General features: G+C 44.2%; 2 protein-coding genes across 2 annotated transcripts in view; both read left to right on the top strand.

Annotated features, from left to right (window-relative positions):
• The window catches only part of SLC39A3 (solute carrier family 39 member 3), a 131,080-nt gene that overhangs the window by 113,758 nt on the left and 1,092 nt on the right, over positions 1-16,230 (top strand). The gene's annotated exons all lie outside the window — the stretch shown is intronic.
• The window catches only part of GNG7 (G protein subunit gamma 7), a 269,067-nt gene that overhangs the window by 54,428 nt on the left and 198,409 nt on the right, over positions 1-16,230 (top strand). The gene's annotated exons all lie outside the window — the stretch shown is intronic.

Below are 16,230 nucleotides of genomic sequence, written 5' to 3' on the forward strand. Positions count from 1 at the left end.
GCAATGCACACCAGGTGCAATTCAGGGGAGGGGAAATGTCCACCAACTGGGCCATTTTCATGAAACCGTCACATCAGCAAGGGCTAGCTATGGGTGTAACTATGATGAGGGAGAAGTTGACCAAAATGGTGAAGGACTACTTAAGTGACCAAAGCAGCATCCTTCCTGATTTTTCATTGCCCTTTAACCCCTTTCTGCCATATGACGTACTATCCCGTCCATGTGCCCTGGGACTTAATTCCCAAGGATGGGATAGTACGTCATAGCGATCAGCGGCGCTCACGCTATGCCCATTCTGTTTTGGATATGACACTGGTTTGTCCCTGTATCCCTACCTGTCCATTGTCTTTTGATATATGTAATTATTAACACTAATAAATTTACATTTTATGACATTAAGTGTGGACCTTCTGTCGCTTTTTTCTGGAGCTTTGCTCACGTTTTTGTGCCTATGTATGCGATAGGTCATATTCATCCATGTGTGTTTTCTCATATATATTGAATTACTGTGTACAATGGGATGACAATTGTCATTAGCATGCTATTATGCTATTAACCATTGTAATAGCTGCAAAATGTATTGTGAGATCCCCATCATGTTCTCTTTCAGCGTGTATGATACAGACCCCTTGGGTAATTTTTGGAAAACTTTGCACATTGTGCAACTTGTACTCCCTATCTCTCTCTATATATATTCCATTATTATAATTTTTTTATTGTGTTGCCCTTCTCACGGTTTCTTTAAGCGTGTATCAGGGAGCCTGATGTTGATTTTTGGGTCTGCACTTGGACATTGTGGATCATAAATGCATTATTAATATGCTCCACACACTTATTTTATTTTTCTGTGTAAAGCTGAAACATAAGAGTAATGAAACATGCTCTGTGTATATGCTGCTAGTTTGAAAATCTTACCTCATCATCCCTTTGTAAAGGGAAATTCAACATAATACCTCTGTTAGCATACGCCATATGCTGCTCATATACGCAGCACCCCAGTAGGTGGGCGGAATGCCTCGGTACAGAATCTGTGTCTGATGGTGAAACCACTGGCCCTTCTCCTGTGTTACATCATTCCCAATCTGCTGTCCAGGAAGCAGGCGCTGATGCCTCTTGCCCACAACCTGCAGTTGCACAGTCACAACAGTCAGCAAACACGTCCAGTTCATTCTAGTTGTCCGTTGTCAGCATATATATCTCTTTCCAAATTGTTAGATAGGGCATACATATTCGTTAGCACTTTACATTGTCCGGTGCTGGACAAAGACCATTGCTGGCTTTTCCAGGCTCCTAAATGAGACTTGTGTCTCTTTATTAAACTGTCGCTTCTTTTAAATTTTCTAAAATTTGTTGTTGTTTTTTTTTTTTAAATGGTGGTGGGGTATTGCCCATTTTCCATACATTTTAAACACGTCTAAGAGACTGGGTTAATACACTCCACAGACCTATTCAGGACTCAGCCTTACACATATTGGAACATGGTCATTGCCAATTGCTAATTCCTTTACCTGAGCTTTGTAACACTGCATGTCACCTGAGTAATGCACTCCACAGACCTCGTCACTGGGACATATCCTGTAATTCCTCCATGGTTGCTCAAAACCATGCAAAAAATACATTTGGCCTGGTTGGGTAGTTTCCAGAAAAAGTGTGTAGGCTTGTGTAGATTAGTCAATGTCATTCCTCTCTCTTTCCCTTCAGGAGGCTGCTTCCACGTAAAATGAGGCTTGTACATGTACCTGACATGGGTTTCAGGCCTGACAAACTGACCACAGTACAGGTCCTTGCTTGCATACACTGCATTTAGAATTTAATTCTAATACTTTTTGTGTCTGGTAGAATCCAGTTACTAACATTGAGCATACAGCTCCATCAACTCCTGTATTATATTCACCTTGCAGCAGCTTCACCCACTTTTATAGTTTCTCCATTGGGATCCCGTGGCCAAAATGAACTGTGGTGCTCACAAAACTCAGGTTTCATGGCATCGGCTGGCCCTCTAAAAATGTGATGCAAGGGCCGCATAATGACATGGCGGTGGACGTGGTGGTGGTGGCGGGCGAAGCCCATTCAAATGGCCGTATTTTAGCTGGCATTGTAAAGTGAAGGGGAATATGTATTCCACTATCTAGCTAGCAATTTGGAATGAGGGATGGACCTTCCAAATATAGGAGTGTGAGCTCTCCCAAATGTATGATACAGGGCCACCTGGGGACCCTTCCCAAACTCAGGTTTTACGTCATCTTCTGGCCATCTGAAAATGACAATTGAAGGCCGCATAATGACCTGGCGGTGGACATGGTGGTGGTGGCGGGCAAAGCCCATAATTCAAAAGGGCATGTTTTAGCTGGCATTGTAAAGTGATGAAGAATATGTATTCCACTATCTAGCTAACAATTTGGAATGAGGGAGAGACCTCCCAAATGTAGATGTGAGAGCTCTCACAAATGTTAAAGGAAAAGCTAAATCCAAAACGCTCCGTGTGAACATATGCTAAAGGGGAGGTAACTTTTTTTTTTAATTTTGCGCTATATACATGTAATTAAAGAAGAAAATGTTTATTAGCATTTTTCTCTTTAAAAAAAGTTAGGTTTGGTCTGGTAGGTCTTTATATAAATACGTAAAGTAGTCTGACAACATTATTCCCTGATACCATATGTGAGTGAGAAAGGCATGCAGGCATCTTCTCTATGCCGTTACCATTTAGTTGTAGCTCTTTCCCATCCATTTCAGCTTTTTTCTCAGGCTCTCCAGACCTGTTTGTTCCAGCAGAAAAATATTCGGCTTTCCCATTGACTTGCATTGAATTAGTTATTTGGTACGAATACACGGCTATTAGAAATTATTCGTGCCTATTTTCCCGAATCCGAATATTTCACTATTCGCTCATCACTAGTCACAGCATCTTTGTTATTTCTGTAGCAAAGACAGCCCTCGTAATTTACAGGTCTTTGTCTCCAGAAGCATAAGCTGGGCACCACAACGTACAGGGCACTACAACATACTGGTGACTACAACTTACTGGATACTACAATGACAGTTTGCAATTTTCACTCAGCAACATCCAATGCTGCTTGTTTCTGTAAAACACCATGGAGTCAAAATCGTCACTACACCTGTAGATAAATTCCCAAAAGGGTATATTTATATATACAGTACAGACCAAAAGTTTGGACACACCTTCTCATTCAAAGAGTTTTCTTTATTTTCATGACTATGAAAATTGTAGATTCACTCTGAAGGCATCAAAACTATGAATTAACACATGTGGAATTATATAATTAACAAAAAAGTGTGAAATAGCTGAAAGTATGTCTGAAAAATATTCAGAATTGAGAGTCCTCAGTGGTTGATACCTTTTAATGGCTAACTGAAAAGATGGTAACACATTGCAAGCTTTCGAGACTACTCAGGTCTCCATCAGGCATAGACTAATACAAAATCTGAAGAGTCACATATTTATGCACAATACAGCACAGAAAAAATGCAATAGAGTCCGGATGTTTTATTGTCCTCTGATTGGGGTCTCCTAATGTGTTGTGATGCCCCCACAATAATGAAATGAAAATATGTCTTATATTCTAGGTTCTTCAAAGTAGCCACCTTTCGCTTTGATTACTGCTTTGAGCACCCCCCATTTCCTCCTGTTACCCTTGTGAAAATAAAAAAAAATTGGGGGCTAAATACATTTTTTGTGAAAAAAGTTAAATGTTCATGTTTTCCTTCCACATTCCAGTAATTTCTGTGAAGCACTTGAAGGGTTAATAAACTTCTTGAATGTTGTTTTGAGCACCTTGAGGGGTGCAGTTTTTAGAATGGTGTCAATTTCGGGTATTTTCTGTCACATAGGCCCCTCAAAGTCACTTCAAAAGTGATGTGGTCCGTAAAAAAATGGTTTTGTATAGTTTGTTGTAAAAAATAAGAACTCGATGGTAAACTTTTAATCTTTCTAACGTCCTAGCAAAAAAAAAAATTAGGTTTCAAAAAAATGTGCTGATGTAAAGTAGACATGTGGTAAATGTTATTTATTAACTATTTTGTATGATCTGACTCTGATTTAAGGACATAAAAACTAAAAGTTTGGAAATTTCAAATTTTTTTTTACAAATCTCCATTATTTTCAAAAATAAATGTACAGTTAGGTCCATATATATTTGGACAGAGACATTTTTCTAATTTTGGTTCTGGACATTACCACAATGAATTTTAAACAAAACAATTCAGATTATTATTATTATTATTATTATTATGCATTTATATAGCGCCATTTATTCCATGGCGCTTTACATGTGAAGATGCAGTTGCAGTTCAGACTTTCAGCTTTCATTTGAGGGGATCCACAATAAAATTGGATGAAGGGTTTAGGAGTTTCAGCTCCTTAACATGTGCCACCCTGTTTTTAAAGGGACCAAAAGTAACTGGACAATTGACCTCAAGGCTATTTCATGGACAGGTGTGGGCAATCCCTTCGTTATGTCATTCTCAATTAAGCAGATAAAAGGCCTGGAGTTGATTTGAGGTGTGGTGCTTGCATTTGGAAGGTCATTGTGGTAATGTCTAGAACGAAAATTAGAAAAATGTTGTCTCTGTCCAAATATATATGGACCTAACTGTAAGTCATATCAAACAAATGTTACCACTATCATGAAGTACAATGTCAAAAGTAAACAATCTCAGAATTGGTGGGATCTCTTGAAGCGCTCCACAGTTATTACTTCATAAAGTGACACTGGTCATAATTTAAAAAATTGCCCATGTCAGAAAGGTGAAAACAGGCTTCGTTGTTAAATATTGGCAGTTCAGATTGTAAGGTGACATGACACCCTCCCTAAATGTAAAACAAAACACTGTGAGCACAGCTAGAGGGTGGCGCTGAAGTTAGGTTCCCAAACCATATAGATAATAGGTATAAACTTAGCACTCAACTTAAGTGTAATCAAAGGAGATTTATTGTAGTATGAAGGTAAAACGTTTCGGTCAATTAATGACCTTCTTCAGTTACGTGTTTATAATAGATATCTTGCAATAGAATGTGAACCTATTAAGTAGCTCCGTGTGCTCAGTATAGGGACAGACTGTCCTCAGACTGGGCTGGTAAGCAAGAAATTTATTATAAACATGTAACTTTAGAAGGTCATTAATTGACCGAAACGTTTTACCTTCATACTACAATAAATCTCCTTTGATTACACTTAAGTTGAGTGCTAAGTTTATACCTATTACCCTCCCTAATTGGTGAATATTTGCTATATATTGGTGTGGGTCTCTATTATGCCTTCTTGTTTTTCCCTCTTTTTGTTGCATAAATAGCTTTTTGGATTATAATTTTTGTGGTTTATTCTACGAGTTCAGCTGGTCACTGTCTGAATACATTGTTTATGGTAAAGTTTGTTCTGTGATGGTTGTTGTTCTGGATGTCATAAGTTGAAAAAAACTAATTAGAAATTAGCAGATTAATATCCTCCTTTCTCTCTGACCTAAACTACTCCAGACTTTTATTAATAAGGTGGATAAGCTGTTTTTAGATCCATCTCTTGCCATGTATGACCTTGCACTATGATGCAAACAACCTCCGAGTATGCCAGTGACTGCACCTGAAAGACTATCAATTTGCCAAAACTGGGGGTCTACCTCTAAGTATAGTTTACTGCAGCAGTCCTGCTCATTATTTCACTTGCTTCACATTATATACAGTGGGGAAAAAAGTATTTAGTCAGCCACCAATTGTTTAAGTTCTCCCACTTAAAAAGATGAGAGGTTATCTATGGGGTTGAGACCTGGAGACTGGCTAGGCCACTCCAGGACCTTCATGTGCTTCTAATGAAGCCATTCCTTTGTTGCCCTGGCAGTGTGTTTGGGATTATTATCATGTTGAAAGACCCATCCACGTTTCATCTTCAATGCCGTTGCTGATGGAAGGAGGTTTGCACTCAAAATCTCACGATACATGGCCCCATTCATTCTTTAATGTACACGGATCAGGCGTCCTGGTCCCTTTGCAGAGAATTGGCCCCAAAGCATGATGTTGCCACCCCCATGCTTCACAGTAGGTATGGTGTTCTTTGGATGCAACTCAGTAATCTGTCACCTCCAAACACGACAAGTTTTGTTTCTACCAAACAGTTCTACTTTGGTTTCATCAGACCATATGACATTCTCCCAATACTCTTCTGGATAATCCAAATGATGAACCTCTTATGTGCTTCTGTAAGGTACTTTTTCCTGCATTTGGGATTGGTGCACTGACCTCAAATTTAGCAGCATATATAGATGGAATAATGAATCCCAAAGAGATTTTAAGAGATTCGACACATTTAATTCAAACCATTGAGAACATCAGGTGGGAGGAGTCCTATTTATTTATATCTATGAATGTAACAGGACTGTATACAAATATTGACCATGTGATAGGTCTGGAATGTTTTGAACTGTTTGTCGCTGGTGACGATAGGGTCCCGGAAACTCTAAAGGATTTCATTATGAGAGGAATGTCCTTCATTTTGAATAATAATTATTTCACGTTTGAGGGGAAGGTTTACCATCAGAAACGGGGCATGGCCATGGGCTCGAGGGTGGCGCCTACGTATGCAAATTTATTCATGGCCATCTTCGAGTCCTGGCATGTTTTTAATAATACATTCAGGGATGATATTATCATTTATAAGCGTTTTATATATGATATTTTTATAATTTATAATAATCATAAGAGCACAGTATCTGAGTTCCTGGAGATTATCATGTGCAATAATTGGGGAATTGAATTAACACCTGAGATTAGTAAAATGGAGATCAACTTTTTGGATTTAACGATAAAACATGATGGTAAAGGTGAAATAATAACAAGTATTTTTTTTAAAACAGTTGACGCCAACAGCTATGTACACTACAAAAGTAACCATTGCAACAAATGGTTGACAAACGTACCAAAAAATCAGTATCAACGAATAAGGAAAAATTGCACCTTATTAAAAGATTATGAGCACAAAGTAAATGTCTAAGACAGAGATTTTTAGAGCGTGAATACCCTAGAGAATTAGTTAAAAAAACATACCGTATTTTTCGGACCATAAGACGCACTTTTTTTCCCCCCAAATTTTGGGGGAAAGTGGGGGGTGCGTCTTATGGTCGCAATGCACGGTACCTGGTGCGCTGGTGGCAGCGGGCGAGGCTCTGCGGTGCGGTGGTGGCAGCGGGCGGCGCTCTGCGGTGCGGTGGTGGCAGCGGGCTGTGCTCCGGTGCAGGGGCGGCGGCTCCGCCGGCGTTTCTTCGCAGCCCGGAGGCCCCCGCACACCCCTTGCTGGGCGCCGCCATGTTGCGGTGGCCTCCGGGAGCATGGATGCCGGCAAGATGGCCGCCGGTCCGGGGACGACGCATGCGCAGCTTCAGATCTCGTGCCGAGATCTCGGGGGGCGAGATTCAAATCTCGGCAACGAGATCTCGTCCCCCGAGATCTCGGCACGAGATCTGAAGCTGCGCATGCGCCGTCCTCGGACCGGCGGCCATCTTGCCGGCGTCCATGCTCCCGGAGGCCACCGCAACATGGCGGCGCCCAGCAAGGGGTGTGCGGGGGCCTCCGGGCTGCGAAGAAACGCCGGCGGAGCCGCCGCCCCTGCACCGGAGCACAGCCCGCTGCCACCACCGCACCGCAGAGTGCCGCCCGCTGCCACCACCGCAGAGCCCACCTGCCCCTGCCTCAGCTGCCCCTGCCTCAGCTGCCCCTGCCACAGCTGCCCCTGCCCACCTGCCCCTGCCACAGCTGCCCTGCCCCAGCACAGCTGCCCCTGCCCCTACCACAGCTGCCCCTGCCACAGCTGCCCCTGCCCCAGCACAGCTGCCCCTGCCCACCTGCCCCAGCCACAGCTGCCTCTGCCCCAGCACAGCTGCCCCTGCGACACCTGCCCCTGCCACAGCTGCCCCTGCCCCAGCACAGCAGCCCCTGCCACAGCTGCCCCTGCCCCAGCACAGCTGCCCCTGCACAGCCCACCCGCCCCAGCCCCAGTGCAGCTGCCCCAGCACAGAGCCGCCGCCACCGCACGAGCCTGGACCACTGAATGACCCCTGTGACTACTTCTCCACCTGTGCCGGATCCCTTCCCAGGTAAGCTGAATTCGGACTATAAGACAGACCCCCATTTGACACATTATTATTTTTTTTCCTATTTTCCTTCTGAAAATAGGGGTGCGTCTTATGGTCCGGTGCGTCTTATAGTCCGAAAAATACGGTACTCGGAGGCAAAGGGAATTTCACAAAGTAGTTTAATACATGGGACAGACAATAAATAGTTTATGCATCACCACATTTTGAGAGCTATAATTTTTCCATATTTTGACCCACCGAGTCACGTGAGGGCTTATTTTTTGCGGGACGAGTTGACGTTTTTGTTGGTACCATTTTCGGGCACGTGACATTTTTTGATCGCTTTTTATTCCGATTTTTGGGGCGCAGTATGAACAAAAACCAGCGTTTCATGAATTTCTTTTGGGGGGTGCGTTTACACCGTTCCGCGTGCGGTAAAATTGATAAAGTGGATTTATTCTTCGGGTCAGTACAGTTACAGCGATACCTCATTTATGTCTTTTTTTATGTTTTGGCGCTTTTATGCAATGAAAACAATTTTATATAAAAAATAATACTTTTGCATCGCTTTGTTCTGCGAGCTATAACTTTTTAATTTTTTCGCTGACAATGCTGTGTGGCGGCTCGTTTTTTGCGGGACAAGATGTCGTTTTCAGCGGTACCATGGTTATTTATATCTGTCTTTTTGATCGCGCGTTATTGCACTTTTTGTACGGCGGTATGATGATAAAGCATTGAACTAGTGGGACAGTGTTATAGTGTGCGTCGTTACGGACGCGGCGATACAAAATATGTGTACTTTAATTGTTTTTTTTATTTTCAAAAAATGAATTTCTAAGGAATTTTTTTTTTAAATTTATTTAGAGATTTTTTTTTTTTTTTTAATAAATTATTTTTCACTTTTTTTTTTAACTTTATTACACTGTCCCAGGGGAGACATCACTGTCATGTGACAGATCGCTGATCTGTCACATCACAGATCGCTGTGACAGATCAGCAATCTCACACAGGCGCTGCACAGGCTTCCTCATGCCTGCGCTCTGCGGGCAGTGAGGAAGCCGGCTCCCTGCAGGCCCCGAAGGTCCCCGCCGCCATATTGGATCCAGGGACCTGCAAGGAAGGAGGCCCCTGCAGCAGAGCTGCACATCGCGCTGCTCCGGGGGTCTCAGGAAAGCACGGAGGGAGCCCCCTCCCTGCGCGCTTCTCTCCTATGCCGCCGGTACACTGCGATCATGTTTGATCGCAGTGTGCCGGGGGTTAATGTGTCGGGGGCGGTCTGTGACCACCCCTGACACATAGTGCCGGGTGTCAGCTGTGATAATCAGCTGACACCCGGCCGCGATCAGTGGCACTCCCCTTGTGAGCGCCGCTGATCGCACTAGCCGTACTATTCCGTCCTTGGGACTTAAGTCCCAGGTCACATGGACGGAATAGTATGTCTAATGTAGGAAAGGGTTAAAAAACATTTTAGCCCCCAGTAGAATTAGGGATGTGGGAGACAAAAAAGCCCCGAATGCAGGAAAAAGTACCTTACAGTAGCACATAAGAGGTTCCTTTAAATGTAAAAACAAAAAATGCTTGTGTTGTTTTGGGATCAGTGAAAATGTAAATACTTCTTATTCAAATATTGATGATGACAGAGTATATGATATGACATTAATTTTAAGCTAACATGTCAATCCAGTTTTGTTATTTATCTAATTGATTGTTGCTGTGGGAAACACTACACAGCCTCTACATTTAAGGATGAACTCACATAGACACAATATCTCTAAAGGATATCTGAAACATGGCTTGTCTCGACATTGTATTGAAAAACATGGGAATAAAGCATCACTGCAAGTTACACCCATAGATCATATACCAGCAGATACCCCAAACAGAATACAGTGTCTTAATAAGAGAGAAGTGTATTCGATATATAAACTAGACACCGTTCATCCAAAAGGCCTTAGTGAGTTGGTAGATCTTTTTTGATAAGCTGTCTTTTATGTTTTTTTGTCCCTAGCGGCCCGACTGATTTCTTTCCCTGACCTGGCAGGTGAGTGTGCTCACGTGGGGTCCAGTTTTGGATGTCGGACACCTAGTGGGAATTTTACCGAATAATCGGTTAATTCCAAATTACACAACCATTCCTTACAAGTGGAGAGCTAGCATAATGGTAATAGGAAGCCTTCAGTGTTCCGGCTTGCCTAAAACCTGTGGTTTTGAGTCCAGTCATTCTATTTTTATAAAATGTTAATATATTTATTATAGGTTTTATACACTTTTTAAATTAAAGATTGATTGTTTAGATGTTTAACGTGTTTTATCAGAGGTTATATTTACATATAAAGTTATTGTGACTGGCGTATGACATTTTGACATTGGAGGGGGGCGTTTTCACAGGAAGTGATGTTTGTCTGTTTGTGTTGTCATGATGGTCTTGTATAAAAGCACAACCATTGCTAACAATTGAAGAAATACACTCACTGGCCACTTTATTAGGTACACCTGTCCAACGGTGTGTTAAGACTTAATTTCTAATCAGCCAATCACATGGCGGCAACTCAGTGCATTTAGGCATGTAGACATGGTCAAGACAATCTCCTGCAGTTCAAACCGAGCATCAGTATGGGGAAGAAAGGTGATTTGAGTGCCTTTGAACGTGGCATGATTGTTGGTGCCAGAAGGGCTGGTCTGAGAATTTCAGAAACTGCTGATCTACTGGGATTTTCACGCACAACCATCTCTAGGGTTTACAGAGAATGGTCCGAAAAAGAAAAAAAATCCAGTGAGCGGCAGTTCTGTGGCCGGAAATGCCATGTTGATGCCAGAGGTCAGAGGAGAATGGGCAGACTGGTTCGAGCTGATAGAAAGGCAACAGTGACTCAAATTGCCACCCGTTACAACCAAGGTAGGCAGAAGAGCATCTCTGAACGCACAGTGCGTCGAACTTTGAGGCAGATGGGCTACAGCAGCAGAAGACCACACTGGGTACCACTCCTCTCAGCTAAGAACAGGAAACTGAGGCTACAATTTGCACAAGCTCATCGAAATTGGACAGTAGAAGATTGGAAAAACGTTGCCTGGTCTGATGAGTCTCGATTTCTGCTGCGACATTCGGATGGTAGGGTCAGAATTTGGCGTAAACAACATGAAAGCATGGATCCATCCTGCCTTGTATCAACGGTTCAGGCTGGTGGTGGTGGTGTCATGGTGTGGGGAATTTTTTCTGGGCACTCTTTGGGCCCCTTGGTACCAATTGAGCATCGTTGCAACGCCACAGCCTACCTGAGTATTGTTGCTGACCATGTCCATCCCTTTATGACCACAATGTACCCAACATCTGATGGCTACTTTCAGCAGGATAATGCGCCATGTCATAAAGCTCGAATCATCTCAGATTGGTTTCTTGAACATGACAATGAGTTCACTGTACTCAAATGGCCTCCTCAGTCACCAGATCTCAATCCAATAGAGCATCTTTGGGATGTGGTGGAACGGGAGATTCGCATCAGGGATGTGCAGCCGACAAATCTGCGCCAACTGTGTGATGCCATCATGTCAATATGGTCCAAAATCTCTGAGGAATGCTTCCAGCACCTTGTTGAATCTCTGCCACGAAGAATTGAGGCAGTTCTGAAGGCAAAAGGGGGTCCAACCCCTTACTAGCATGGTGTACCTAATAAAGTGGCCAGTGAGTGTAGTATGATGGTAATGGGAAGCCTTAAGTGTTCTGGCTTGCCTAAAACCTGTGGGTTTGATTCTAGTTAACTCTATTTTTATAACATTTTAATATGTAGTGATTATAGGTTTCATACACTTTTTTAAATTAAAGATTGATTGTTTAGATGTTTAATGTGTTTCATCAGAGGTTAGATCTTGATATAAAGTTATTGTGACTGGTGATATTTTGACATTGGAGGGGGTGTTTCCACAGGAAGTGATGCAAAACACAAGCCGCGGAAACACCATCACATGTTTCTCAACGCAAGCAATGACTAGCCAGGTCTTTCCCCGGGAAGGAACAACCACGGGAAGGGCAGTCTCCAATGAAGGAAACCACCTATGCCAAAACATGGTATCCATCCACAAACAGCTGTTTCGGGGTATTGCCCCTCATCAGTGTGGAGTAGGAAACTGGCCAGTAGGAGCAATGCCTAGTAGAAGACTGTGAAAATGAGGATGAATGAACTCATGGTGATCAACATCCAACACTGCGGAGACACCATCACGTTTCTCAACGCAGTGATTCTAGAGAAATGCCCCCATCCCTTATGGGAAATATGTAAAAACATGCAAAACACAAGCCGCGGAGACACCATCACATGTTTCTCAACGCAAGCAATGACTAGCCAGGTCTTTCCCGGGGAAGGAACAACCACGGGAAGGGCAGTCTCCAATGAAGGAAATGGATTCTGGAAATATTTTTGAGCTGGAGGTGGCAGGAGGTGGAGAGAGCTTGGATGTGCGGTTTGAAGTACAGGACAGAGTCAAAGGTTACTCCGAGGCAGCGGAGCTCCGGTACGGGGGAAAGCGTGATGTCGTCAATTGTTATAGAGAGGTCAGGTAAGGAAGACCTGTGAGATGGGGGGAGAGATGATCAGTTCAGATTTGTCCATGTTCAGTTTGAGGAAGCGGGAGGAGAAGAAGGAGGATATGGCTGAACAAGTGCACAAGTGGTGAGGTGTGATTTGGAGATGCGCAAGCTCCCCTTCAGTGATGTTGGATAAGGAGGTTATGGGGTTTGGGCATTGGTCTGGTATACAAAGGGGTTGTGGTGGTTGAATAATAAAGACTTGCCGTGTTTGGTCTATCTTGTTTTTGAAGTGCGTGGCGAAGTCCTCAGCAGAGATTAGGGAAGTTGTAGGGGGCAGTCGTGGGCGGAGGAGGGAGTTAAAAGTATTGAACAACTGTTTGGGTTTGTGGGATAAGGAAGATACAAGGGATGTAAAGTAGGCCTGTGTCATGAACTCATTTTCTGCTCCACCAGTTGAGTGTTCCACTTCTGTTCTCCCTCTGGTGATGACAGGAGGTAGTGTGGTTGGTTTAAGTGGTAGTGATCTGCCACCTGATGAGGAAGATAACGATTGGATCTCTGGAGTATCAGACTGGATATAAGACAGCCGACGCCCTATCCGGGTGCTGGTGATTCAGTCTGCTTCTCAGGTCCTGGACTTCAGCTCTCTTACAGTCTTCTCAAGTTAAGTTTGTTTTTTGCTAATGTTCACACTTGCGCTTGTTGGTCAATTCAGTTTTTTGTGTAATCAGCCTGCCCCTGCTATGGCTATGCTGAAATTCCACTCCTATTAATCAGTATTTGCCATTCTGCTTTTTGTCCCTTATTAGATTGGCCTCTTTTTTGCTCTGTCTCAGAATATTTCAGAGTGCTGATATAGGTTTAGAAGTCTAGTGACTTCAGGGTTAATTTTGCTATCAAGTGTTGGACAATATTTTTGTAGGTTTTTTTGGCAGATTGCAGACAGTGTCTTTTCTTTTTCTGTCCTTTTTAGTTAGCCGGGCCCCATCGTTTGCTCAGCCTATTTTCCTGCCTTTGTTTGTATTTTCATCTTGTTTCACCGTCAATACATATGGGGGGCTGTCTTTCCTTTGGGGTCTGCTCTGGGGCATTTAGTTTTCCTCTTTTCCTGCTTTAGGCTTATGTAGTTCTCCGGTTGTGACGAGGCGTCTAGGACCAACGTAGGAACGCTCCACGACTGCTGCTAGTTGTGCGGGTAAGATCAGTGATCTGCAATCTGCATAGTTACCAACTTCTCTGGTTTTCTGAGACTTAGCTTGTTGTCTTTTTTTCCTCCTCGGTTTCCCATTCATAACAGGCCTGTTTAGCAGAGGTGAGCGCTGATTTGAATGCAAGTGTTGCTTGTTTGAGTGCAGTGAAGTCGTCTTGTGAATGCGTTTTCTTCCAGCGCCGTTCAGCAATTCTGGATGCTTGCCGAAGCTTTTTAGTGGTGTTGTTGTGCCAGGGTTGTTTATTGATTCGTCGCACTCTGTTATGCATGACGGGGCGACCGAGTCAATGGCTGATGCAAGAGTGGCATTGTAGAAACTAGTGGCAGTGTCTGTGTCGTGGAGTGAAGATATGGAGAACAGTGGTAGGATAGAGTCAGAGAGTGTGTGAGTGTCTAGATGACGTGCAAGGTTTCTGCGGGGGTGCGCGTGTTGCTGGACATGGGTGACAGGTGAGGAGGACAGTGATGAGAAAGAGAGTAGATTGTGGTCAGATAGAGGTAGAGGGGAGGTTGTGAAGTTAGATAGGGAGCAGAGACGGGTGAAGATCTCAGTCTACCACCCTACCCTTGCTTTCTTTTCTGCTAATGTCCTGAGGTTAACATCCTCAATAATCAGAACCTCCCACTCCCGTCTCCAAGACTTTTCAAGTGCTGCGCCAATCCTTTGGAATGCATAACCCAGGTTAATACGATTAATCCCCAATCCCCACAGTGTTTAGCGTGCCCTAAAAACGCTTTTGTTCAGATTGGCCTACTGTCTCAATGCATTAACCTAACTATCTCTGTGTTGCCCATTCAAATTTTTGTTACCATAACCAGGTTCCTCACATCATGTTCTAACATGCTGCATGCATTAAATAGCACTCTGTCTGTATTGTTCCATACTTAGGCTGATAACCAGTTCATGCAGCATTACAAGAACACCCGATTCTTACACTTTGACTGGTCCGAACAACGAAAGCAATTGTTACCATCTACCTATCATGTGTCCCCTTTTCTTCATAGATTGTAAGCTTGCGAGCAGGGCCCTCATTCCTCTTGGTATCTATTTTGTCACCCTCACACCCTGACTGGTGGGGACCTGAGCCAGGGGGTTGTGGCCCCATTGTGCCACAAACCAGACTTCCCTGGAAGGGGCGTTACTAGGACAGCTGCCTTGGTTTTCACTGGAGCCTCTGATGGTGAGGTCAGGCTTGTGCGGCAGGCAGCTGTCAGGTGCCACTCCAGGGTGGTGTCTGGCTGTGGCTGCTGATCCCACTTGGGGAGACGGTGGCACGGCTGAGACACAGGGCAGGCTGGCATGGCTGAAACACAGGGCAGGCTGGCACGGCTGAGACACAGGGCAAGCAGGCACGGCTGAGACACAGGGAAGGCAGGTGTGGTGTATGAGGGAACAGGTAGAGACTTGTTCACACAGCAGGTGGTAGTATGGGTACTGACAGGAAAGAGTGAAGTATGACGGAACAGGTTTGGACCTGTTCACACAGGAGGAGCAGGTACGGGTACTGACAGGAAAGAGTGGAGTATGACAGAACAGGTTTGGACCTGTTTACACAGGAAGAGCCTGAAGAGTACAGAGCAGGCAGAGTCGCAAGAGAGCAAATCACGAGCAGAGCCGCAAGACTGCGGAGAAGAGTAGCAGAGCAGCAAGAGGTTCAGGTTCTGCAGCAGCAGAACCAGAGCCAAGCAGAACCGCAAGAGTACGGAGCAAAGGCAGAGCCTAAAGTGTACAAAGCAGGCAGAGTTGCAAGAGAGCAGAGCACGAACAGAGCTACAAGAGTGCGAACAGAAGCAGACAGGGAGGACACAAGGAAAGACACAACAGGGAAAGAAGCCAGAGACAAGGAGACACACAGACAAAGATAGGACAGAGTTCAGACTGGGCAACAGTACGAGGCAGGGCCAAGGACACAGGGACCAGAGTATACACTGGTACAAAGCAAGACTAGAACAAAGACCCAGAGACCAGTATATTCTGCTTCCTGGAGGTCAGACAGAGAAATACTAAGCAAAGCTAGGAGCAAAGCCTCCAGAGAAGGAGGATCACAGAGTGAGACCTGGAAGCTCTGTAGCATGATGCTAACTGAGTTAACACATTGCACAGGCATGGTTCCACTGGGTGGAGCTGCCCTAAATACTAGAGGGCTCTTGGTAATTGGTCAGGGACACATGAGACAGGTGCACCCTGACTCCATAAGAACCAGAGAGTTCTGGCGCCGCCCCCCTATGCACACAGCCAGGAAACATGGAAACATGCACAGAGCAGATAGGAGACAAGCGGCACAGAGCATGGAGCTGGCAGTAGACAGAAATCACAGTATGGCCTGGAGAACTGAGTAAGTTGGTGTGTGGGGGATGGTAGGCCATGCAGCGATGCCAGCAGGGTTGTTACATGTTTTGATATGTGTTTATTATTATGCTG

The sequence above is a fragment of the Dendrobates tinctorius genome, unplaced genomic scaffold (assembly GCF_039654945.1).
Source record: "Dendrobates tinctorius isolate UK_male_01 unplaced genomic scaffold, ASM3965494v1 ptg000011l, whole genome shotgun sequence".
Classification (NCBI taxonomy): Eukaryota; Metazoa; Chordata; class Amphibia; order Anura; family Dendrobatidae; genus Dendrobates; species Dendrobates tinctorius.